Raw genomic sequence first — 25,299 nt, 5'->3', positions numbered from 1 at the left:
AAAGCTAGGGAAAAAAAAATCTTTAAAAGAAGAGTAATGAGAAATAGGTAGGTATACACATTATAGAGCTACAGTAATTAATTCGACATGTGGATAATAAAACATGTATGAATTTAGTGTGTGGATCCATGAAGAAACCAATGAAAAAAAATAAATGGTGAAAGATACAGTGTTGAGACAAGTGACCAGCCACTGGGTCTAGATTCCTACCTCGCTCCTTATACCAGTCCAAACAAATTGGAGACGTATCCAATTATATAAAATATACCATGATTTCATTTTTTTAAACTGGAGGACTTTTCTCCAGTAATTTTTGAATAGGCAAGTCTTTAGTATGCAAATAAAAAACATAGAAACTATAAAGGAAGTACTGATAAATCCAACTTACAACTAATTTCTGCATGGAAAAGTTATATAAGGTAAGTCAAAAGGCAAATAACAAACCTGGAAAGAGTATGTGAAATTACCCCAGCTACACTCCCTGAAGTTTCCCTGAAGCATCTTATAGCAATGCTTCTCAAAACCTAATGCGCATGCCCTAATTACCTGGAATTTTATTAAAATGCAGATTCTAATTCAGCAGGTCTGGGATGGGATCTCATATTATGCATTTCTAATAAGCTCCCAGGACATGCCGAGACCTAAATTCTAAAACTTTTCTAGTTAAAGAGACACGGGGCTAGAATCAAATGGGACTCAGATACCTCCTAAGGATCAGCTGGTAAGGTTTCAGAGCACTCAATCACCCAAGCTTCACCATGAGTGATTAAGATTTAGAAAATCCAGGATGAACAGCAGGAATCAATATTTTAAAAAAAAAAAACCCTCTTTAAGTGACAAAAATATTCACTGGTCTGAAAACCACATCTGAGTCCCTTCCTGCTCTGCCTGTGCTCTGAATACTGCAGAGAGACCCATCTGCTCTGGTAGTTTAAACAATTCCTTTACCATCTCCAGACCCCACCTGCCCTCCATCCTCCACCCCCACTTCACCTTTCCCCTAGCCTTGTCCTAACACATAATCCTCCCACCAAAAAAGAGAGAGCATAGCAAGGAAGGAGCAGGCACGGCAGGAAGCATTTCAGCCATGGCTTCACGGCAAGGTTCCTCACCTCCCGGTCCCCGCTTCCTCACTTGCACAAACCAAGTTGTGAGAGATCAGAGTTACCAGACTGAAAAAGCTCTGTCAACTCTAAAGCATCATATGAACATGTTATTTTTTATTAGATCTGTGATGGCCAGAAGAAACACACTTATAAAAGTCTAAACCCCTCTGGTCCCTGTTCTGAGGGCCCTTTTTTTTTTTTTTTTTTTTTTTGAGACGGAGTTTCGCTCCGTTGCCCAGGCTGGAGTGCAGTGGCATGATCTTGGCTCACTGCAACCTTTGACTCCTGGGTTCAAGCGATTCTCCCACCTCAGTCTCCCAACTAGCTGGGATTATAGGTGCCTGCCACCATGCCTGGCTAATTTTTGTATTTTTAGTAGAGACGGAGTTTCATCATGTTGATCAGGCTGGTCTCGAACTCCAGAGCTCAAGTGATCCGCCCGCCTCGGCCTCCCAAGTGCTGGGATTACAGGCATGAGCCACCACGCCCAGCCCTCTGAGAACTTTCTACATACCCCCCTTCTTTCACTGTACCCCTCTCAATTTAAAGCACAGAGTTTCCATATTTCCACTTCCTAAATATACAAACCAAACTTCACCAACAAAACAAGTAAAACATGTTATATTGAGCCTCAAGTAAAAATGGCTTCAAATTTGTAGAAGATGCCAACAAACTAATATTGCATGTATGTACATCTGCTAATGTACTTGTAGGGGTTTTCCTCCCCCAAAAAATCTATCCTCTAAAATAATTTTTACTCTGTTATCTAAAATTCTCAAGTCTCATCTAAATTTCCTCCCTGCGTATTGACACTGCCACCGCACCCCCTTCTGGGCAGGCTTTTATTCTGACACCACCCCTTTGGGTCCCCAACCATACTGGTCTCCTTGAGAAAGGCATTTGCTATAATAATCCATTTGCTAATAAAATCCTCTGATTTTCGAGATTCCCTAACAGAGGAAGTACTCACCTGTGCACTTTTTATTTTTCAGATTTATCACAGGGAAGCACTTGCCAAAGGCCACTGACAGCATGCCTTCCACATTGCTCAGGGATGGGCGGGCAGGGAGGGGTGGTACCACCAGGCAGGACACTCAGGTCTAATGACACACCTGGCTTGCTTTCCCCGTGCTCAGCCAACCAGAACTCTTCAGTGCCCCCAGGCACGACTGGGAAAATTCCTCACCTGCCATGCTTGAACCTAGCACCACACAGCCTAAATCCACAGGGCACACCAGGCAGCAGAAAGGACTAAGTCAAGCCTTGAAATGTTCCAGTCTGAGACAGGGTGGAAGTGGGTAGCCCTTCTTGTTCCCCAGTTAGCTGGACAGTCCAGGAACCGGAATCAGTTCCCTCAAACCCAATACACAGGAGAGCACAGGGTCCAGGACAGCTCTATCTGCTGAGGGGAGCAGCCCTGCATGGCTGACCAAGCAGAAGGCACATGTAACCAAATGGAGCTGCCTTTGCTGAACGGGGCCTCCCTAGGACAGCACGCAGGGTGTATTTCCCAACAAACTAGTCGGCCAAACACCATTTGGTTTCAATTAACAGAAACCCACTCCCACTAACCTAAGGTAGGAAAAAACGGTAAGGGAATACGAGTTCATTATAAGGCCAAGGCGTCCATCTGAAGACCCCTGAATCAGAAACTGCAGCCAACCCTCACAAGAGATGGAAACCAGGAAATAGAAAACCGTCAGGAAATGAGACTATTCCCTTGGTCTCTTGTCTCGTCCTCAGCACAACTGTGTTTCCTTGTCTCTCTGCGAAGTGGCTTTATTCCACACTTCTCTATACCCATGGGTCAAACATCTACTCCCCAGTTAGGGTCTCCCTGAACTACAGGGTGAGCATCAAAGACAAACTGGGATTGCTATCTCAATCCCAAAAGAGGCAGGAGACAGAGTTTAACTCAACTTGGCTCAGATAGCCCCACTTTGATCCAAGAAAAGGTGGGTGAGCTGGTCCTACTATAGAAAGTATCTACCTGTCCAACACAATTACAAAACAAAAACAAAACAAAAAAACACACACAATGTACATGACAGCCACTGAATGAACTGTGACCTTTGTTAAATCCACAAAGTTTTCCTAAAGTATCATCTTGTCTTCTTAACCACTCTAAGGAGGCACAGCTGTACAGTCAGAGCCTCAACTAACAAGCAACTGTCTTCTTTGTAGCTTGCTTGTTGGTTGCTTGGGTTGGAGGAAAAAACCACTTTGTTGCTATCAAATAGGAATGTATTTCTGGTTCCTCCTTTTTTCTTTAGAGAAGAGTTCTTAGCAGGAATCTCACCTGAAAGGGGGCAGAACCTGGCTAAAATATGGCAAGGTCTTGGACGGCATGAATGCAAGGGTTGGGGAGACACAGGCACAGTAGAAACTCACATAACACACAAACAGAACTCAAGCCTTCTGGGGCAGGCTCAGAAAATAAAATAATCTGCCATCTATAGGAAATATCTGTTCAGTGTAAAGGTTAAGTGAGGCCCCTTCCTTACAAAAGCCACTGGGTTTTTCATAAAGTAACCCCAAAGAGTCCATCAGTCTGGGTCCATTTCACTTAAGGCAACAAACATTCCTCACAGATCATGGGCTGTGCTCTGTGTGGTTGCTAATAGGATAATCTGTTACAGGAGGCTTACAAATCCATTTACATTGATTTTAATTAATTAATCAATCCCTGGCCCCGAACAACTTGGTCTAGAGACGATAAGCAATTCAAGATTCAGTCTCTAATCCCAGCCTGAAATCTACATGAAAAAGAAGTTAACTCTCAGATCAATGAAGGACAAATAAAAATAACTGGATTTGTACCTCTCTTAACATAAGGAAAAATCTCCTCCAAGTTTAGACAGTGACTATTTACATGTTAATAAGAGTAATATATTTTCACAGTGATTTCCAAAGAAACTCACCTAAGACTAAGGAGTTTTTGTACCAGCCTGAAATCTGGAGAACCACAGCCAGAAATTATGACTCTCAGTCAAGCCTCTAAAATCAAAATGAGCCCGACTTTCTCAACAGCTTATCAGAACCTTTTAGTGAGGCCTGAAGTTGAACAGAAAATTACCCAAACACAAAATACAAACGACAAGTAAGAACGAAGTGGCACTCGCCAGCCTGGCTGTGCGCTGAATTAGCCACACTTGATTAAAAAGCCAGGCAAACTTTTGCATTTGCTTTTATTTTATTCTTTACAAAGGCTGAAATAGAATTTGACCTTTCTGAGCTATTGCCAGCTATGAATTGGAAACGAGCTCAATTTAAAAGGTAGCATCAATATCTAACTGCTCATCATCTCAAATTTTTTTCCATCTTCCTCAGTGTCTTTTCACAGGGTTTGTCTACCCATGCTATTTTTAGACTTCTATCAGAACTTCCAATGACTCCATATAAACCTACAGTAGGGGGGAAAAGGGTCTCATTTCAGTCCCATTTTCTCAAATCCCACGCTAGCTAACACCAATTAGCGTAGAAAAAGAAGGTAAGAGTTGGTAAATGAAAATGAGTCACACTCAATTTTAATTTTTCTCAAGATTGAAAAAGCTCATAAATTCACAAGTAAAGCATAAAGCAACAGTGAGTCCCAACTTCACACAGAAACACCAACCCAACTCTGCTCTGACTTGGGTACGTACACAAAGTGGGCACTGCTCATAAAGGAGAAAAATAAATACGAGTCACAGCAGACCCAACATTGGGAGACAACTTCGTGTTTCTCCCTTACTCTTTAAAATATTTAATAAAACAGTTATAAAACTGATTCTGAAGTCAGGAAGACTGGCGTGAAACACTGCAAAAGGAAAAAAAAAAAAAAAAGGACCCTGTATATAAGGAAGTAAATTGCAAGTAAAAGCAAGAGACAGGCCAGAGCTTGGCAGGCTGGCGAGTGTGTTAGTTTGTTCTCTCGTCTCTCTCCCCTCTCTCTCTTTTTTCTCTCCTTTCTCTCAAGTGAAGAACAAACAAAGAGTCGATACTTCAACTATACATATGGAATCCAGAGCTTTCTGCCTAGTGTCGGCTTGCATGTCCCCTAGTTTTAGGATTCACTGGAACACTGAAGCCCCTTGAAACATTTGCCATGTGTTTGCTGGGGCACTTCCCCGGACTCAGCCTGCCGCCTTTCCTGGCTGAGTTGTGCCGGGCCGCACAGCAGAGCAGGGTGTGCCAACGCAGCCTGACATTCAGATCAAGACCACAAATTATAAACAGTTTCAGTAAATTGACTCAAGTGCCTTTGTTCCTCAGACATACATCTTCCTACCGCTTACAAAGGCAGGCAGCAGAACCTAACCACCAACGCGGCTATAGCCAGGACTGGGAAAGGAAGTTATTGAAGCCTGGATTTCCTGCCTTTGCTTGTAGCCAAGAACTATGAGGCTTGTAGTGGTTTCAGGAACTGACTCATCTCATGATTCATGGATAAGATACTGCTTTTAATATGTTTCTGACCCTAAGATTCAGGAAAATCAAAACCAGTCTGAACCTATGCTTCACTCTTATTTGCAAATGAATATTCACAGCAAAATAAACAGGAGGACAACGGTTACTGAAACAATGAAAACATCATGCCAGTGGCAGGAAAAGTGGAATGCAGGCATCACATGGGAAGCCGTCATCAAAGCTTAATCCATGGGCTGCGACTTAACAGCGTTTCAACTTCCCAAAAGTGGATAACAGGTGGGATAAGGTTTATTTTTAGATGTCATTCCCCTACATGTAAAAATAGATTTAGCACAGCAATATTTTAATTCAGGCCCATCTGGGGTTGTGACTCTAAATATCCAGGATGTACAGAAGCATGTAGCTTAAGATTTAACTGTTCCAGTTGCAAACCAGAGTTCAGAGTGAGCAGACCAATGATTAATGGGTAATAAAGGACTCGCATTGGAACTCATTCTCTTAAATCATCTTCTGCTAGAAGGCTGAAATTCTGTATTTCCACCCATGTGCTGACTGGCCTTCTCTGTCCTTTACTGTGCGCACGCACACACACATGTGCACACAGCCCAGGACTTAAAAGCGAAGTTCTTTAAAAGTACTAAGCACCAGGGGCTCGCACCTCTGGCTGCTTTCCATGATGTTCCCTGTGGATTTATTCATCACAAAGAGGTCCCCACTAGAAAAAAGTTTTAAGGCCTCCCTCATTCATGGATTGTTGGGTTCTCCCCACTCTCCCCACACAAGACATTAAGCACAGGACCAGTAGGGGTGGTTTTCAAAAGCCTTTATGGGTTTCAACACAGCCCAGTTGCACAGAAGGAAAAGGGGGAAAAGAACACAAAAAACACAGGCTGTTCTGTGGGGTGGGGGTGGAGGAAGCAGTAAGAACAGTTGACCAGGCAAGGCCAAAGTGCAGGGGCCGGCTGGCAGGCGCTGCATGGCTGGGCTCCTCCAGCAGATTTACTGACATGACGTCAGTGGCTCCAGTCCAGCTTTTTCTTTGGTAGCTTTTACCACTTGCCTCCTGAAGCCTCCACTATGTTAGGGAGCCACAGGACCATAATGAAAATTCCCTTTGTGAAACTGAGTTTACCGCGGGGCACAGAGGCCTGCCTTGTGAATTACGGGGCTCTTCCCCCTACTCTCAGTGCCCATGGAGAAAGCGGGGGCGGGGGGGAAATAAACCCCTACAATACTGTACTTTCCTTTAATACAGAGGAACCATTACATTAAGCTTGCGGCTTTAAAAAGAAAAAAAAGCCGGGGTGGTGGGTGAGGGGCATTAAATGTGTATCCAAAATTTCCCAGGCCAGGATGCTGGTTAACTTCTCAGTGGTGTGGAGAATGATGATAATTTCAGGACTATTCACTTGTGCCGTCATGAGACTGTGTTGGCTGCACTGTGAACGCATACAAAACAAAAAAGTATTACTGAAGCTAAAACTGTAGGTCTGAATGGAAACTCTGAAGAAAGCATTAGAGCGTGTCTTTAAAATGAGCCCTGCTTTGCTGGGGGGACTGGGGCGGGGGGGGGGGTTGGCCTAAGTGCATAGTCTATGATGCACCAACATGGGCATAAAACAATTTCCAAGAAGCAAAGACAGAAATTATAATACTAAAAATGTTTAATAGCAGACTTGTTAAATAAAAAACACTCATCTTAGACTTACAGGCCTACTACTATAGGCCCGCAGCACTAAAACAATAGCTATGTTACAACTAGGGATCCAATGCATAAATCTATCTAAAACTACAAATCTTTAACTTATTTAAGCTTATAAAAATAATAGACTAGTGATAAATTCTTTAAATGACTAGGACATTAAATACATTCTATTTTAAACACTTTGGAGAAGAAGTACAAAGCTTAATTCAATCAATATTTATTGAAACAGATGAGTACAAATGTACCCAACAATACCATCGAAATACAGCTTGCAGCCTGAATGGCTCACAGTGGTAATAAGATAAGGAATCTCTCATGTCCTGGTTATGTATACAAGGAATAGAACAAACTATCAGGCAGACATGATGAAGGCAATGACTAAAGACTTCTGTGAAGCCTACATTAACATGAGCTTTGGCCTTCAGGAGGCAAGTCAAACCACAAACCATCCATGGTAATTCTTCAGTTTGGTCTTTTTCTTAAGGGAGGAAAGGACAAGATGACAAGCACAAGCATGAAAGTGGCAAATGAGAGCCAAAGAGGCCAGGCATGAGCAAGTGTGCAAGGAAAGCTTTTACCACGATTAGAGTTGACATGGCAGGCAGGATCCATTTCCAAAGGTGAGCAGATTATTCAACTGAAGGAGTGGGAGGAGAAAAAAAGCAGAGAACCTAGCACACACATCATAGCCTGGAAACTCCATTTCTCACTAAAAGGAACCCAAACTCTGCAGAAATGGTTCATTCTATCTCCCAGAATACACAAGAGGTTGGACAGCAAGGAAACTATATAAGACTATTAATAGGGTCACATCAAAAGGCCACAGGAGCCAACTAAAGAAATTCCCACTGGCCAAAGATGAAACAATTTGAGCATCAGTAAGAGGAGGAACTGCAATGGACTGAAACGCATTCAATAATTTAAAATCAGTGATTGCCTAATGATATGCAAAACAAAAAAAAACTATCTTTCCTCTACAAACTATATGCTAGGTTAACCATATAGTTGCTAAGAGAAACCTTCTCCATAAAAAGAGGAATGGGTTGGGTGAGATGGCTCACGCCTGTAATCTCAGCAATTTGGGAAGCCGAGGTGAGCAGATCGCTTGAGCCCAGGAGTTTCAGACCAGCCTGAGTGATGAAACCCTGTCTCTACAAAAAACTAAAAAACTAGCCAGGCATGGTGGCGCACTGACAGTCCCAGCTATTTAGGAGGCTGAGGTCAGAGGATCACCTGAGCCCGGGAAGTCAAGGCTACGGCAAGCCGAGATCGCACCACTGCACTCTAGCTTGGGTGACAGAGTGAGTGAGACCTGTCTCCAAAAAGATAACTAGAGTATCAGAGAACCACCAGTTTGCAAAAACTACATGAAATAATAGATACAGGCAGAGATCATCAATCAATGGCACTAACATCACAGAAAAAGTGACACTGTACATTGTGTGCCTCCTGGTAGAATACTAGCTATGAAATATTTGCATCAAAAAAGTATTTTAAAACCCTGAATTAGATCAAATGTTAACATCTAAATTCCCATTTATAGGAAATACAGAGGATAAGAGAATAAAACACACAGCACCATGGAGATACAACTGCAAAATCCAGAACGAGGCAGTCTACAAGAGAAACACAGGGGCTTCTGTAACAAATCAATTACAAGAAAGGTGGGGATGCGATTTAAAGAGTTTTAAGAAACACAGCAACCAAATATAACCTGTTGATCTGGTTTGGGACCCTCATCTAGACCAGCCAACTGTGAAAAAACATTTATGAGACAATCAAGGAAATCCAAACAGTGACTAGATATTTGACATTAAGGGCTTATTTTTTTTTTTTTTTTTTTTTTTTTTTTTTTGAGACGGAGTCTCACTCTGTCCCCCAGGTTGGAGTGCAGTGGCGCAATCTCAGCTCACTACAAGCTCTGCCTCCGGCGTTCACACCATTCTCCTGCCTCAGCTTCAGGAGTAGCTGGCACTACAGGCGCCCGCCACCACGCCTGGCTAATTTTTTGTATTTTTTAGTAGAGACGGGGTTTCACTGTGTTAGCCAGGATGGTCTCGATCTCCTGACCTCATGATCCGCCCACCTCGGCCTCCCAAAGTGCTGGGATTACAGGAGTGAGCCACCGTGCCCGGCCAACATTAAGGAGTTATTACAGTGCTGGTGTGATCACGGTATCATAGTTGGTTGTTTTTTTTAAAAATAGAGTCATATTTTTAAAATATGTACTAATTTACAGATGAAACGGTATGACAACTAGGATTGCTTCCAAATAATCTGGTGGGAGAGGAGCCAGGAGTTTACAAGAATAGCCATGAGGTGATGATTGCTGCTGGGTGATAATGGGTGCACAGGGATTCAATTGCCCTCTACTGTACTAAACTTTCCCAAAGCAAAGACACTGAAAATCTAAAATAAAAATAAGATTCTGCTCCTGACCCCCTCCTTCAAAAAGAGAGACACATGCTACAGAAGAGGTACTTGGCACTCTACTTCACAGCTGCTGGATGATGGTAGTCACAATCATAATTAGCAGCAGCAGCTAACATTTATGAGACACTTCTCTGCGAGTCAGCACTGTGCTCACCCTCACTGAACCTGCACTATAACCCATAAGGAAGGCACTTCTATGTCCATTTCAGGGGTTAGGAAACTGTGGTTCAGAAGGATAAAGAGGTTGCCCAAGGTCAAACAGATAAGTGAAGGAAACCTGTGTCATTCCACAAGTTCATAAGCATAATGCGGATGAGAATGAGTTATGTTATTCCAAAATAGTAACAACTATCAGGAGTGCTGGGAACTCTATAAGCCAACAGATTCAATCCAGTGTTAAAGAGAGCAGAAGTGGTGCTTTTCTGATGACCATTTTTGGTGAAATGTAGTGAACTGCAGGGTAGAGTCTCTGAGATCTTAAAGTGATAAGAGCAGAGGAGAAAGGGTGAAAAGTGGAGGCAGGAAGGGTGGATGTGTTTTCCAGGGAGGAGGGAGAGACAACAGAAAATATGAAAACAAAAGGGAAATAGCCTGTCAAACTAAAAATTTAAAAACAAAACAAACAAATAAACAAACAAAAAAAAAAACAGAAAAACAACAAAGCAGGAAATCCAGCAAGAGGGGAAGCTGGGGCAAAGCTTAAAACTAAACCCAAAGGAGGAAGACGAAAAGGCAAATAAATGACCCCCAGTCAGACCAGCCTATGTTACTCGGGAGGAAAACCTCAGGACCCTGAACTGAGAAACTGGAGAGTGGAGGAAGCAAGAGACTTCTCAATGGGTTGGGGGAACCAACAGAGAGGCTGACAGTGGGTCATTCGCTATATTTCATTTAAACTCACACGTGGAGAAGTACTATTATTTTCTCCATTTTGCAGAGGAGGAAACAAGAAGCCGAGATAGAGTTAATCACTTACTCAAAATCACACAGCCAATAGGCAGAACTGGGGCTGCAACCAAGATCTGACCTCCAAGCCATGCTTTCCGGCTACCTTACTAAATACACCAAGCACTAGTAAGAACTGCACAGTTAGGACAACACCAAAACAGCCAACAGAACCACCTAGGAAGAATTTCAGAAATGCATGAAGACTAAGAAGGTACAAGCAAGTTGGGAAGCGGGGAAAGTCATGAGCACAGAGTCCTAAAAACTGGCAATCAGTGATCACACACCTTTTAGCTGAGAGACACCAGAAACAGGTAGACAGGAGGAAAAGATTGTATCAACCAGCCCCACTGCCTCCCACCAAAAACCAACCAAGGTGTCAAAGAGGGGTATCAACCCTGTAAACAACCCCATTTCAAAGACCCAGTGTCTTTTTCAGAGTCCTGATTATGAAGGGCTCTGGGCAAGCACAGTTAACTCTCTTCTGCCAGCTGCCCCATCACTGCCCATCACCTATCACAGGCTAAGCTGGTCACCTGGGTGGGAAGAGAGAAATTCACCCCATCTCAGCAGGTTCCCAAGCACTCCCATTCTCAAAAAGTGAAGTCAAGGTCATCTGCCTAAACCCTATCCCCAGCATGAGGCCATTTCCATATCCAGGCCTACAGGGTGATGGAGGGGGCTAACTTATTCTGCCTGCCTGCCAACACAGCACATTCCAAAGCAAAACCAGATAAACTGGCAGGTCCAGTTCCAAACTTCCAAACTACAGCAGTGCCCCCTACCCACTACACCCACCTAGAGAATAGTTTGGATTAGCCTGGCCCGGAGGAGTCCTGCCCCCTCTCTCTCAACGGTGAGTATAACCAGTCACGGGGGTGAGGGGTACTGGTCCCCACAGTCCTGGAGGACTGAAACCACAGGGGAGAGGTGAATGGGGTAGGATAAGTAATCTCTGAAAGGCTCAACTGAGACACACCCAACTTTTCAAGACCTTAGCCATATGTTTGTAAGAGGGAGTAAAATAGGCCACCAAGAAAACACAAGTATTGTGTCCTCATTTTTCTGGGCAAATACACTAAATGAGAAGCCTACCTTTGTTTCAATGTCACAATCTATCTTAACTCCCTTCAAATGCCACAAGAAAACCTGATAGGTGACTTGATGTGCAGTCCTTTGTTAGCCTGACAGCTGTGGAGTCACACAGATAAAGAACTGGTTTTAAAGTGTAGCTGTGTGATGTTGGGTAGGTCACTAAACTTCTCTGAGCTTCACCTTCTTCAACTACAATTGCAACTCTTATATGGGCTTAAGACAGAACCTGGCCTGTCAGCCTTCCCTTCCTATCCAAGAAGCCCAGGAATGAGCACAACTAAAAGTGAACTCAGCAGTACTGCTCCTCCTCCACAAAACCTGTCTTTGAGGGTTATGGATGGTATGATAAGATAAGTTTTCCAGGACCTTTCTGCCTAAGGGCTCACACATTTTCTCTCTTTAATCAAAAGCACAGCACAAAAAACAGCTTGAGGGGCAAGAGGCAGTACAGCATCATCTTCCCAGAAAGATAAACCAAAGATTTTCAAATGACTTACCTAAGGTCACAGGAAGAGCCATAGCAGAGGATTCCCAACCAGGACTTCCTTCCACACCAGCTAGAAGTGGAGAGACCAAGACCCAGCACTTGGAGGACCCTCAAATGCCTTCTCCCAGTGAACCACCCCAACAAGGTAACAGTTCTCCAGCAGAGTTCTCAACAGCAAAGTCTAGACGCCATTGTTTTGGTCAGAGCTGAAACACTGGACTGAACACCTCCACTCCTGCCCGAAGTCACTGCCTAAGGCACATCACAAAATAACTAAACAGTGGTGTCAAAAGAACCACCAGGAACTGAGCAGTGTCATTCCAATTACTTTTGGTTTTAGGCAAAGTTCTAAAAGTACTAAAATTTCTTTTACAATTTCTAAAATTCCACTCAATGTTCTCTGGCTTATCTATTTAGGTGCATCATAGGACATCATTACACAGTCTCCCTCAGAACAAAGGTAAGTGAGTTTGAAACCTAAGAATGTCAAGAGTGCCAAGACCACAGGTTCTAAAATATAATCTGAAATCCCCCAATTTCATACAGTACAAACCAACCTTTCAGAATACCACTGAAAAAAAACTTCTTTCTAAATTAAACTTTTTTGGTCTAAAAGGAAATGAACCAATGCTGAATCATTCCTATGAATGATGAGAATTATTTTTAAAAAAATACTTATGAGTGCATCCACAGAAAAGAACAAGGTTTGAAACAATTTGGTTGAAATAGCACAGGTTTGAAGGGAAAGTTGTTTCCTGAAATTCCCCTCTATTGTAGCTCTGGCCTCAGAAATGGCCTGGGACAATCCTTCAAAAGTAATACTGTTAGGAGCTCAATACCAAGACACCACAAAGCCCTCCTGCCTGGGATTTTCTCTCCATTCTAGAAAAGTCTAGTCTGCCAGTTTCCCTGACAATTTCCTACTAGTACCATAGGCATATAATTTATCATCCAAACTGGGACATTTTGATAATAAAGGAGGGTTCTTTAAGGATTATGCCAAGACAAGCAACATAAACCAGGATTATACCAGGCAAACAGGTACTCAGCCATGGGAAACCATAAAGGGCAGCCCTGTAGAAAATACAAATAGGCAAAACTGCCACAAACAGTAACCAGGAGGAAGGCAGCCAGGATCTGGTGGATGGACACAGGAACAAGGAAGACCAAGTTAAAATTAAGAAAAAAGCTAGGTAGAGCAGAGCCTGAAACTTGAGGTACACATTAACCTGATTCTAGGTCCATTTTCTCCCATTCTTAAGTCAATCTGCAAATCAGATTCAATGATTGATTTGTGGCCTCCCATGCCTTCCAGGTGTCTCCTCTTCATGATCTCCCACTTTATCCTTTATGACTTAGTTACTGGATTGTTTAAAAGTACAATCCATAAGGATGGGTTACCATGGTAAACATTTATCATTAGGGAGCACATCATTCCACATTATTGAAACTGGTTCTTTCTAAAGTAAAAAAGTTTCATTTTAAATACTACTACTGTTTATCTTTGAAACGAACTATATGTTTTTTCCTGGCTCCTCTCTAAAACCAACTGGTAGAAACTCTTCTTATTAGGTCTGATTATCAGTTTTTAATCACTCGATCACCGAAAAACATGACAGCCAGAGTGCTGGGGATACCATGGTGAGCATGACAAGATGCTGTTCTGTGTGGTGACTAGATCCAGGGTTTTATTTCTTTATGACATATGATTCACATACCATAAAGTTCACCCTTTTGAAGTATGTAATTCAGAACTTTTAGTAGACTCCCAGGGTTGTGAATAAGTGCTTTAAATATATTTTCTCCCCTCATCCACTGTCAGCCTGCCTGAATCTAAGTCTCTCTCCTCAACCAGTCTACTCTCCTCCCTCAATAAGTCTTCATTTTAATTTTTTTAAAGACTGGGAAACCAGATTGATTAGCACACATGTCTATACACTGCTTAAGAGACAAAAGGAAAAGATGTCAATAAAATGCAGGTGGTCCCTGGCCCAGGCTCACACAAAGCAATCTTAACTGCTCAGACCAGTCACCAGGAGTGGCCCAGATCTAAAAACACAGGGACATTGACACACCCAGAAGTGTAGCTGGGAATGTGAGCAGAGCAGGACCAGCTTAAGCCAGCTGACTTCGAAAACACAAGGTTCTATCACCAGCTTCCAGAAGGAACTCAGCTCATCTACCCAGGAAGTAGCTGGAGTTAGGCACTGGAATTCACAAACATCCTCTTAAACATGCAAACACACTGGCTAAAGAGATGGGCAACCATTCATTCACATGAGTGTGAATTATTATTTGAGTGACATTTAAGGCCCAGAGGAAGCGAGTCTTAGGAGAGGGGCAAAGATTTATCTCTGGAGCTTGCAGTACTGAGAGAAACAAATGGCCTAGGTTTTAACAGCAGCCGCACCTACAGCTCTAGCCTACCGAGCCAGCACTTACCTAATCTAAACTTTACTCCAACTCTTCCAAGTAGATAACATCATCCCCATTTTCCAGATGGGGAAACTGCGGGCACAGAGAAGCTAAGCAGCTAGCCCAAAGCAGGTATTAAGAGGTGCAATGAGGGCAGCAAAAGTACCTTTCTTCTCCGCACCTGAAGCTGAATGCCCTCTGCACCCCAGGGGGGATTATGCAATGGTTTTACAAGAAGGCCGAAGACCCTAAGCATTGTTTTGCTATGAAAAGATGAGTTCCATTCAATCACTTACAAAAGAACTTTTACAACCCAACCCCAATGTTAGGAGTGTGGCTTTCAAGCAAGAAGCTAAGGAAAAGGTTTTCTTTTAGACAGATGAAGTTGCACCATGCTATCCAGTTTTTGAAGCATTTCCATTTAATTCATACTGGGTAAGGAATGACCTCAAATATTATGTATTTACTGATGGATTTCCTCCACTTTATGAATAAGGGACGTGTGGTTCAAAGCGATTAATGGTCAAGGGCTTTATGGGCTTGCCTCAGCCTCTCCTAGATTTCTATCTGTTTGCCTGAGACCAGGAATCCGGCTCAGATTCTAAGTAAATGCCTCAGCCTTGGGTGTTCCTCAAGGGTCACTGTCCAGGGTGACTTGGCAGAAAATCCTTAAAGCTCTATTATGCAACATGACATTTGAAGTTGCTATTTACTGAGCATTCACCATACCATGTGTCTGGTATATAGTGGGCACAAATGAAATTTATAGATGGGGACACCGAGGCTTGCAGAGAACAAGTAATTTGTGCAAGGCCACACTAGCAAGTAGCTGAGCCAACGTGTGTCCAATTCCAAATCTGTGATTTTGAACCCACATTATCCTGTCTTTTTCCAAACCAAAATCAGGAAACAGGCCACTGTTCATGTCAATCAGTTCCCCCCTCCTACTCCTTTCAATTAATTCCTCACAGCCAAGTTTCAAATCTGTAGTAGCCCATTACTGGCAACAAACCGTATCGATATGCGAGGGTTAAGTTCATTACTCAAGAGAATATTTCACAAGGTTTGTTTATTTTCTAACGATCTACTCCCAACTCACCCCCCAAAATGGCATCTGGAAAAAATCCCCCTGTTCCTTCAAAGCCCAACTCCAACATCACTTCCTCCGCAAAGGCCTCCTCAGTTCCTACCACAGGGCAACACAGCTCTTCGGATGTATCATGAGGGCTTACCCCAGTGAGTGTGTTTCCCCTTTATTCTGATGTTACATAAGGAAATCCATGCTCCTAAAAAATATAAACGTGTAAAAAACCCCACTCCCTCAAAGCAACCCTCCAGGCAACACCCATCCACAATGTACAACCTCCCAGATCCTTAGGACTAGAGATGCAAACGTGTTGTTTCAACATTTTACTAACCCTAAGACATGACTGCCGATAAGATGCAGCAGGATTTTATTTCAGACGTACTACTGTGAAACAAATGATGTCACAATGCTTATCACTTAGAAATATTATTTTATACATATTGAAACTTTTTACTATCAATCTTATGCCTACATAAAAAGGAAAATACAAGCTAAATAAATCAGGTAACATAAGCTAAAGTAACTTCTCAGAGTGATCAGTGTCCATACACTATCACCCTCTGTAACAACAAGGGTATTCTTAGGAATGCTCACTACTGACTCTGGGATTTCTTTCCTCTCTGCTGCATTCACTCCACAGGCTTTGGTGAGCGCGTGCAACATCAAGGGTTATTACCACCACCTGGCCAGCCATGATTGTCAAACACATCCCAATTTCAAAAATGGTCAAGCATGTTAAAAATGTGTACCTTGGAACTCACGAAATACCATACACACAACTTTCCCACTGGATTGCCATGACCTCTGTACATGCCTGTTTTCCTTGCTAATCCGTAAACTCTGCCGGGCAGGGGAGTTTTACTGATCGCTGTTCATTAGCCACCTTTTCCTAATTACTAAATCCCTGGCACACAGTAGCACCCATAAATGTTTAAACGCTCAGTGGCAAGTAGTAGCTCCATGAAAACCAGGAGCATCTGGATTTCAAAGTGCCCAAGGTGAAGGGAAGAGACAAGGAAGGAAAAAATGAAAAACATGGTGGTTTATCCACAGTTCATCTCCAGAAAGCCGTCAGGATTACCCTTCCTACCCCCCCATTTTCCAACACCACGCATACCACCCAAGGACCTCTAGGAGCATCCCTGCTACTCAGAAAGCAAAACCTCTATAAGCAGCCAGACAGAACTCCATTCTCAAGCCCTTCACCAGTAACCGTGACACACACCTCTACAATCACATCTGGAAACAACTGCTACACTCCCACGAGGTAAATGAATGCCGAGCACAGAGAAGGTGGTTCTGGTTCATTTTATTGCTTCCCCTGGATTGAAAGGTGAGACCTTAGTTTTGTGCAGGCTTATCTTTAAAACCAATGAAGAATATCTTAGTGAATTCCATAAAGATTCAGCCTATGTTCCTAGGTACACTGCCTCACAAATATTGAGGGAAGAAAATCACATTCAGAATTAGAAGTGGCCAAATTTAACCTGATTCTATCTGCAGACAAAAATTAGAATATCTAGATCAATGGTTCCCAGCCAGGAGCGGATGTTATGATAGGGCCTTTCAGAAATACAGACACACTGCACCCACCACAACCCACCTAAGCCTCCACAGGTGGTGCCCAGGCTGCAAAAGCTCCATGGAGGCTGCAGTGCACATGCTAAGGTGGGAACCACTGATGTGGCAGGAGCTTCCTGGAGCAGGAACAGAAAGAGGCTGACCTGGCTTTCAGTCAGAACCATCCTGAGTTAGCCATGTAAATGGATCTATGTGCCCTGAATGACAAACCCAAAAGGCAAAATGTGAGAAAAGGTGCAGGGCCTGGAAAGGTGAGTGAGAACACGCAGGCAGCGGGAGACAGGAGCGGGGCAGACAGCCTCGCCCTAGCTTCCCCCATGCCTGCCACATATCAGAGACACAAGTATTTGGTGAAGGAGGGTCACAGGGGTGATGAGCACATGGTCATGCACACCATCAGACTTCCACTGAGCCACCTACTAAGTGCAGATTCCCTAAGCTGGCTCCAGCTGAGGTAAGAGTTCCCCTACCAATCCATCAGTAGGGGAGATTTTAGTTTTGCTTCAGCTTCACTGGACACTTGAGTGGTGTTCTGGAAGCATTTTCCACTTTCACAATTTCTAAGCATGAAGGAAGCTGCTTCTTGCCTCCAAATTACAAATGGCACATTCCCTGATTTCAAATTATATAAATGGTAATAATTTTTGCATTTTACGGCTAAGGTAAAATTTAAAGATGAAAGGAAATGAGGGAGGTATTCTGAATGCATAACAAAACTAGAAACCTTTCATCAAAATTTAAAAACAGTATCAAACTTACTCCTTCAATATTTAAAGCAAAAGCAACTTTGAATTAAGAGAATTTCTCGGCTCGGACGATATGAAATGCTATTAAGTATCTGTTTTCTGTTTTTCTCTCAATGACAATACATGACAAGGTCTTCTAAGTGCCCAGGATTTCAAGATGGGGCTGATGGTTCCTTCAGCTAATGGAGCTCTAACTCTAACCAGCATTGTCTCTCAAAGGCTTTGAGATGAAAAGGCAGCCAGGGAGAAAGGATTGAAAGAGATTCCACCAAAGGAAGCATCCGCTCACAATGGTTTCAGAATCAGTTAGCCCCCAAGACACCCCCAGCCACAGTAATGGGTGATCTGAAAATGAAGCATATCAAAATGCTATTGATAAGCTAAATTACCAGACAGCTTATCTGAGGCCCACATCCGCCATATGGTGCCCCAAGTTCTGCCGCCTGTTGCTGCCATAACAATAGGCACGCCTACCCAGAAAGCACCATCAGACAGAAACCCAGCAGCGGCGGCATGTGGGGCAGCTACTGTGTTTACATTTTATTTTGTGCCATTAGCTTTGTTCCTCCCCCTATCCCAGTAGGGATTTGAAACACACACACACTTAATGTCACAAATCCCTGTTACCTGCAGAATGCATGCATGCAGTCTGCATGTGAGCACGTGTACGGGGATAGATCAGGTGAACAGAGAGAAAACCAGATGTCAACTTCAGAAATGGAGCTGCCCAGTGGGGGAGGGCGAGCCAGGCAGGCTCCCAGCTAGAGCTGCAAGCAGACAATGCGCTTTTCTCAACAGGCTCGGGCGGGCGGGCCTCGGGGAGTGGCTATTTAAAACACTTGGCTCCTTTTATTTCACCACCACGGAAGTGAATTCGGTTCTTAAGTGCCAGAGTAAATGAAGTCATTTGGTTTCCGCGGGCTCTCCGCATCTCAGCAGAAGGAGTCAGGCTGGACGAAAGTCGGAAGGCCCATCTAAGTTGTTCTTTCTTACAATTAAAATTGATTCCTGGAGGATTAGGCGCTTGGGCTTCATTTAGTTTTTTTCTTTGAAAAGCTATTAAAGTCAAAGAAAAATTAAGGGATACAGACACTGGGATGAAAGCCGTCAAAGACGACTCCCTTCACAAAATGCCATCAAGTCACAGAGTAAAGAAGGAACAGATAAAGCAATTACCTTCTAAAGGCTTGGTTGGTATAAAAGATTAACAATGATTTCTGTCAAATACATTCATAACAATTTTGTATTTCTGCTCTCTTAAAAGACTCCCATTTTTGCAGATGGTAATAAAATATTCATTTATTTAGTTTACTATCTATTAGAAAAACACTGGTTTTCAAAGAGAACTCAGCAGTGTGTAGCATCAGGTTATACAAAAATGCTTGGATACAGAGCAAAGCAAAAAAACAGTCTCTTTCTTAATATTCAGATCTATTGAATTATTACAGAAAGGCACTCATTTCATTCCCCTAGATTTACTCACACCTAAGCAGACAACATTCTTGGATGAACTTTTCAAATTTTCTTAAACATTCCAAGTTTAAAAAAAAAAAATCCCCTTTCAAGTTAAATTGAGATTGCACTTGAACACCATCCAAGAGCAGAGCTGAACTGAATTATGATAATTAGAAAGCTGTGCCTATTAAAAAAAAAAGCAGCACAGTTGATGCATTTTTTTAAAAAAGTTCATGCCAGAGAATATAAGTTCAATATGTTCTCACATAATTAACATTTCCCGCCATTAGCAGCAGTGTTTCAGTTTATGTATCAGTAAGAACAACAGTGTTGTATATTCCCAGTCAAGAGTGTTTCAGTCACTTTACACATACATCTAAACCTGTCAGATGCCTAAAAGCAACCAGAATTTCCCATTAGAGATGATGGATGCTTAACTTGTTCATCAATAAGCCAGCTTTTTCTTTTAAGCCCATTTTCCAGGGTCTCATGCCTGCAAATTAAAACTGCTAATGAAATCCTAGGACAGAGCCTTCAAAACAAATGTGAATCATGAAAAAGGATAGAAAGCATTGCATTAGGATAGTAAAGACCAGTTTTAAACAAGGCGGGGTGGGTGTAGTGCATGTAACACACCCTTCCCTTGGCCTGCCACAAAGGTAGAAAAAAGATAGCTTTTTACGAGGACCTTCCCCCTACTCCCCACCACCACCACCACCACCACCACTATTACCATTATCCAATCAAGAAGAGGAAACGAGTGAGTTTCACAGTTAGCCAAGACTCCCAGACTATTGGAAACTATTTTTTTGAGAATCCTCTCAACTATGCAAAAAGTCAGTGGACCAAAGGAGAATTTAAAAGCTAAGAGTAACCTACCCTTGTAAGAAACATCATCCTGAAAACCCACCCACCAGGGCATCCCATTTTTACTTTGACTAAAATAAGGCACATATTTCAAAGCTACCCTATTCTGTACCACTACAAAACTGGAATGTATTTGAAAAAATGGTTAAATTTCAATTCCAAATTCAAATATGGACCACGAAGCTCATAATGACAATCTTACAGATTGAGGACGCTCAAGAGTTCACAGCTTTGAAACAAAAAATAAAAACCCACAGAAAAACACTCCAAGTATTTAGATCCAAATATACTAGCACTCCACAAACTATCCCAAGAAGAGGGAAGCCCCAGAACTTCCCTGATTTCAGAGGTACACAGTAATTGCAATACAACAAGGTCTAAATAAGGTGTCTGTCAAAAAGCTCGACCCTGAATATGAAGTGCGTAGGATGGACTTGAATTACCTGATTTTATCACTTTTATGAATATGAAAGAATAAAATGTATCACTGATGCGGTTCAAACACAACTCTAGATGCAACTTAAATACCACAAGGTAATCTATGCCTTATTATAAAATAAGAAAAAGCATCATGCAGCTATAAAAGATTGTGCCAGCCATCAATCTGTCCCCAAGCAGCCCAGCAGCAGCACAGCCTAGGTCTGTCAAAGGGGAATAAGCTTACAATATATTTTTCTGGCTGAGTCCAAAAGTTGGACATTAGCAGTTTGCAGTTCCAGTCACTAAACTCCAAAGGGGCAGCTGTAACGCTCGCATTTAACAACAAGGTTGGCTTGCATTTTCTTGCAGTTCTACAGAGAAATCTGGACACTTCTTTTGGCCACATTCTTCAGTCTTTGAAAAAAACAGACCCTAAAGTTTTACCGCTAAACAGATTCGACCTCTAAACACAGCTTTCATATTTATTTATTTATTTATTTATTTATTTTCCCTTTCACAATCTCTCTACTGGGTACAAGTGCCTAAAATGGAGCTTAAAAGTGTTATCCACCTACTGTCTGTATGTGAATATGGTCATTTTTAAGTCCACCAGATCATACATACAGTTATTTGCACCAACCTTGAGTGATAAGACACAATTTTCATTTGCAGGCAGCATAATTATGCTCACAATTAACACATAACACATGAGATTAGAGAGAAAAGTAATCCCACAAATGCCCAGGCTCTTGTATGACCACCACGTATGAGAGATCAATCCATTTCTGAAGCAACCAACCTTAAAATATTGTTAATGTCACAGCTCATTTCTTCAAAAGTCTATTTAATATTTGCGATCTACATGCTTTAAACTGTTCGTATTATATACTTTTCTGCTGAAAATGTAAGGACAAATATGATCTAAACACCGATGATAAAAGTATATCCTTCCCAAACGTTCCCGTTAAGAAATGCCCTCATAATTGTTGCTCTGTATTCTAAGAACCAACAAAACACAAAATTGTTTATAAACTGCTGAAGCTCAAGCAGGGAAAAAAACTCGAACGTTTTTTCCTTATGACTTATTTGTTCCTTTTTCTAAATAAAAGGGGACTCCAGTCTCCCAAGTGAGTATACTAATATATAATTCCTGCCGTATAAAGTAAGTGGGGGGAGAGAGGAAATGGGAAAGGGAGGAGGAAGCCGACTCCCCCCAGGCTGCCCTCCCAAACCCGCCCTTATGTGTAATTAGTTTGCTGCTGGGGCCTGGGCACACATTGTACCACAAGGCAAGGAAAAGCCTCTCAGTGAGAAATTCCTATCAGTCTGGCTCAAACTAAATTGGGATGTCCTCCCCCTTTAAATTAAATTTAATTAAGTATATGTCATGGTGAGTCCTGGTTTTTGTTTTGGGAAAAGAAAAGAAAAAAAACCCTCCAACCCTCCAATAATCTCTCTCAGACATGTTCCCCGGAGTTCATTACTTTATAAAGGATCACACAGAGAAGGAATTTACATAGATTCTTCCCTATAATTTTCTTTACCCATATTGTCAAAGCAAAGTGTCATACTGGTTTTGTTTCAAGCTCGTTTTTAAAAAAAAAAAAGTTCTAATATTCCCCTAACACTGCAGATCAAATAATATTTACCATTAAAGTAAAAATAAAATAGTCTACCTTGGCATTTTGATACCATCAGCAAGAACCCGTAATGGATATAGCTTATCATCAGTTCATTTTTTATACCAACAATAAATAAAAGAATTGTTAACTGTTTAAAACCTGAAACCTGAGAGTTCAACACAGAGTTGCACAAAGAAACACTAAACAAAAATATCTGTGACCATTTATGGAAACAATGAGATTAGAAAAATAAGCCTTTCCCCAAAAATTCAACAATTCAAAACCTCACTACTGACAAAAGGTTCAACGAATCCATTTGTCTTTCCTGAGTCACTTTGTAATTAGTTCTACTATTTCCTTCTAAAGAGGAAAAGATTCCTAAGGAAGTTGGATTTAAGTCTAGTCCTTGTAAGCATTCAGATATGCTTGGACCCGAAGACCCTGCTGTTTACAGAAGGGGGGCACAAACCCAACAGTGAAAGGGTGAAGCACCGGGCGTAGCCTGAAGACTGTTCCCCAATCTGTGCCTCAGAGAAGCCCCTATCCGTAGAAGACCAGCAAGATTCACTGCAGCCTGCAGAGAAAGGAGCCCACTCCCGGCTGTGACTACACAGTGGATCACATCTCCCTGAAGGGAGGGATATGTCTACTCAGGTAACCATTGCAGGCAACCAGCGCACCCCAAGCCATCGGACCACCTGAACTTCCAAAAACAACCAAGGTGGAAAGCGGGCAGAAAGAAATCTGTGGTTGTTGTGAATTGATAAGGTTCTGCTCCTTTGCAATACGTGTAGTGTTTTTAGTATTTCTTTTTACTATTTTGAAATGTGGCAGGCTTAACAGACCTTTCTATCCCAAGACCTGGGCTCCTTCCAAGGCACTGTTTTTAAACATGGCCTTTTTACATTCCCTGCTCCTGGAACATCATCTGTCTCTAAGTTTCCAGGGCTCACTGAGGTCAATTTTCATTTCTGCAAATCACAGGAAGCCACTTGCTTCTAAGAAGTTAACAAGCCTCCTGAGAAACGCTGGTGGCTGGTATTTCATTGTTTCATAAATATTTTTACATAGTGACACTATCCAACTTTATATAAATGTTTTAAAAAAGGCAATTTAAAAGCAAAGAAAATTCTGATCTGGATTTCATTTATTTTCATGAGAGGGGAGGTGTGAGCCCTCATTGTTTTCGACTCATTAAAAATACTGCTTTGATTTTTTAAAAATACAAACGTTATTTTTTTAAAAAGAAGAAAAGTCACAGAAGTTGAACTTTCTTTAAAGCGGGACTCTGGACTTTTGAAAACAAGTGTTGCTGTTACGAACAAAGACTAGAAGTGTACCCAGATTTTCTCCCCCCCGGGGATCATTTCTCTTCCAATCAACAAACAAATCCCCCAGTATTTCCTACCGAAAGGGAAGGGAAGTTTTCCAGGGAGAGTCTCCTCCTGGGTTTGGTGGTAACTGCGACTCAGTCTTTTTTGGACACAATGTTTCTGCTGACTCCTGAAAATTTTCCACTTGAATGTGCAATGAAGCGGCGGCGGCAGCGGCAGCAACAGTCCTGGAGAAGCGGCAAAGACGACCGTGCCCTTTTTCATCTTTGAGAAGAAGGAGCGAACCCCCCGCCAGCGGCACAAGTCTGCGCAGACCCGGGCCGGCCTCGGGGGTACCCGGCGCCGGGGGACGGCGGCGAAAGCAGGGGGGTGCGGGCCGGCTCCGGGCTCCGAGGCGGCGGCTCTGCCCGCCCGCGCTCGCTCCGAACTTCTGGCTCCCCAGCGCACCCCGTCCAAGGCGCCCGAGAGTGTGTGCGTGTGTGCGCGTGCAGGCGGCGGGAGAGGGGGCGCGCGGGGGGCGCGGCGCGGCCGGCCGGGCGCCTCCAGGGCCGCCGCCGGGGGCCGCCTGTTGCCGCGCGGGCTCCCAGCGCGCGGCCCAACTTGGCGTCCTGGCAAGTCGCGCGGCGGCGCCCGGCCGCTCACCTCGGAGGGGGCGCGGGGAGGTGGGTGTGGGGGCCCGGCCGCGGCCCTCCGCGTGCCCGCCCGCCGTCGCACACAAAGCAGAGCCCGCAAAGAAAGAGCGGCCCGCGAGGGACGCGCCGCCGGCCCCCCGCTGCCCCGTGCGCCCCCCGCACCCCAGCATCCGCCCCGCGCGCCAACTTACCTCGGCCCAGGGAGCCGCCGCAGCGCCCGGCGAGTCCGAGGCAAACTTCGGCGCCGCTTCCCCCGCCCTCTGCTCGGTGCCCGGCTCCCTCCCCGGCTCCCGGTCCCTGGGCCCGGCCACCCCACCCCTGCCTAGCACCGCTCCTGCCCCGGGGCCGGCTGGCGCGCTGGGCTGCTGCCCGCGCTCCGGGCAAAGGTGGAGGGGTGGGGGGGCGTCACTGCATGGCCTGTCCCTGGACGCGGCCGCCCCGGGCCCGGGCCCCGCCGCGTGGAATGGCCCGCAGGGTGGAAGCGAGTCTGCAAAGTGCTTGGTGGGCGCCCGCGGCGGGCGGCGGGGCCGCGGCGGCGGCAGCAGAGGCTCGGCTCGGCTCAGGCGGCGCGGCGCGGCGCGAGCGATGCTAAGAATGTTCGGAATGAGGACAGGAATGAAATGAACGCCAGGACCGAACTCGCTCCGGAGGGGTGGGGCCTCGGTGACGTCATGCGGCCTGCCGCCCGGGGCTGGAGGCGGGGCCTGCCGCCGCCGGTGACGTCATGGGGAATCGGGGCGGACCGGCGCGGCTGCTTCGCCGTTGGGGCGCGGGCTTTCGGCAGCTGGGCGGAGTCTCGCGCCCACGGGGGAGCGTGGCTCGCGCGGGAGCCGCCCTCCGTCTCCCGGCGCGGGCTCCGAGCTTTGTCCCGAGCCGGGGCGGGGCGGGGCGGGGCGGACGGGAGCTGTGCGGCTTGGAAGTCCCTGCGCTCGCGCGAAGAACTCTGGAAGCCTGGGTTC

The 25,299-nt window shown here is 44.1% G+C and overlaps 1 protein-coding gene across 4 annotated transcripts in view; it reads right to left on the bottom strand.

The window, feature by feature from the left end:
* The window catches only part of TEAD1 (TEA domain transcription factor 1), a 269,886-nt gene extending 244,931 nt beyond the window's left edge, over nucleotides 1–24,955 (bottom strand). For 2 of the 4 annotated variants that reach the window (XM_034932160.3, XM_034932163.3), the window contains exons 1-2: nucleotides 24,532–24,647; nucleotides 23,783–23,935 (exon numbers count right to left, since the gene is read on the bottom strand). The gene's annotated coding sequence lies outside the window, so the exon portion shown is untranslated. Of the gene's footprint in view, nucleotides 1–23,782; nucleotides 23,936–24,531 lie in introns of all 4 variants that reach the window. The other 2 variants (XM_055094135.2, XM_034932165.3) reach the window with 2 other exon arrangements.
* Nucleotides 24,956–25,299: the final 344 nt, after the last annotated feature.

This window comes from Pan paniscus, chromosome 9 (genome assembly GCF_029289425.2).
Source record: "Pan paniscus chromosome 9, NHGRI_mPanPan1-v2.0_pri, whole genome shotgun sequence".
Taxonomy (NCBI): Eukaryota; Metazoa; Chordata; class Mammalia; order Primates; family Hominidae; genus Pan; species Pan paniscus.
Note: the sequence above shows the minus strand (reverse complement) of the source record. Positions and strands in the feature narration are given on the sequence as shown.